Consider the following 1,490-nt stretch of genomic DNA (forward strand, 5'->3'; position numbering starts at 1 on the left):
ACATATCATATATTTCTATAAACTGCAGAAACGGGGCAATAAATATTGTGGTGCAATTTCTCTGGAAATAGGTTTTCTATTATGAGAGATATTTGATCACAACATAATTTCTGCAAAGAAAATTGACATTTTCAATTTTCTCACACTTAGCTTTTATTTCTGTGACTCACCTAAAGGGTTAAAAAACTTTCTGGAATTGATTTTGAACAGTTTGGGGGGTGTAGTTTCCGAAATGGGGTGCTTTGTGGGGCTTCATAACATACAGTCCCCTCAAATCCACTTCAAACATGAACTGGTCCCTTGAAAAATCAGATTTTGAAATTCTTGTGAAAATTTGGAAAAACGCTGCTAAATTTTGAAGCTTTCTATTGTCTTAAACAATTGAAGGCAAGTTTAATAAATGCTGCCAATATAAAGTAGACATGTTGTTAATGCTATTTCATATCTAATTTATGTGGCCTAACCATTTTCCTTACAAGCACAAAATTTCAAAGCTAGAAAAATGCATTTTTTTTCAATTTTTCACGTTATTTTGGGGTTTTTCATAAAGATAAGCTACAAGTATCGACTCAATTTTACAAAAAAAAAATAAAGTATAACATGTCACGAGAAAACAATTTCAGAATCAGCCGGATAGGTAAAAGCATTCCGAAGTTATTAATAAAGTGACACATGTCATATTCCTGAAATTTGGTCCGGTCCTTAAAGGGGTAGTGCGGCGGTAAAAAAATATTCACAGAATAACACACATTACAAAGTTATACAACTTTGTAATGTATGTTATGTCTGTGAACGGCCCCCTTCCCCGTGTCCCACCACCCCCACCCGTGTACCCGGAAGTGTAGTGCATTATACATTACCTGATCCGTGTTGCGTCCGTCCGCCATCTTGTGCCAAACATCATCTTCTGCCTGCCGGCCCGAACACCTCCGGCCGCGTCATCAGCCGCTGAGCCGCGATTGGCCGAGCACAGTTATGCTCAGCCAATCGCGGCTGAGCAGCTGATGACGCGGCAGAGGGCGCCCGGCACTCGGGAAGACCGGAGGTGTTCGGGCCGGCAGGCCGAAGATGACGTTTACCACAAAATACAGGGCCAAAAGCCCAGAACACATCAGATAGGATTCCCACTAGTAAGATAAAATATAACTTTTATTGGCTCAATCTAATAAAGTCTATAGTGCAATAAAAACACACACTCATATTCCTTTTTTTTCATGTGATTCCCACTTTGGGTATATACACTAGCTGGGTAGCTGCAGACTACTCGCTATTAAACATACTGTCTATCTATCTATTTTGTATATAAAGACAATAGAGTGCGCACATTAAAACACCAAAGCATAGCCCCTCAACTAGTTTCACCCTCACTCGGGCGTCATCAGGAGGTGGGCTTATGGCTAAGCGGCGCCCCTTTTCCACTCATATTTATATGCCCTGATTATGACATCATATGTAAATTATCAGCATAACCAATCATCTACTGGGGATAT

This window comes from Dendropsophus ebraccatus, chromosome 2, assembly GCF_027789765.1.
Source record: "Dendropsophus ebraccatus isolate aDenEbr1 chromosome 2, aDenEbr1.pat, whole genome shotgun sequence".
Taxonomy (NCBI): domain Eukaryota; kingdom Metazoa; phylum Chordata; class Amphibia; order Anura; family Hylidae; genus Dendropsophus; species Dendropsophus ebraccatus.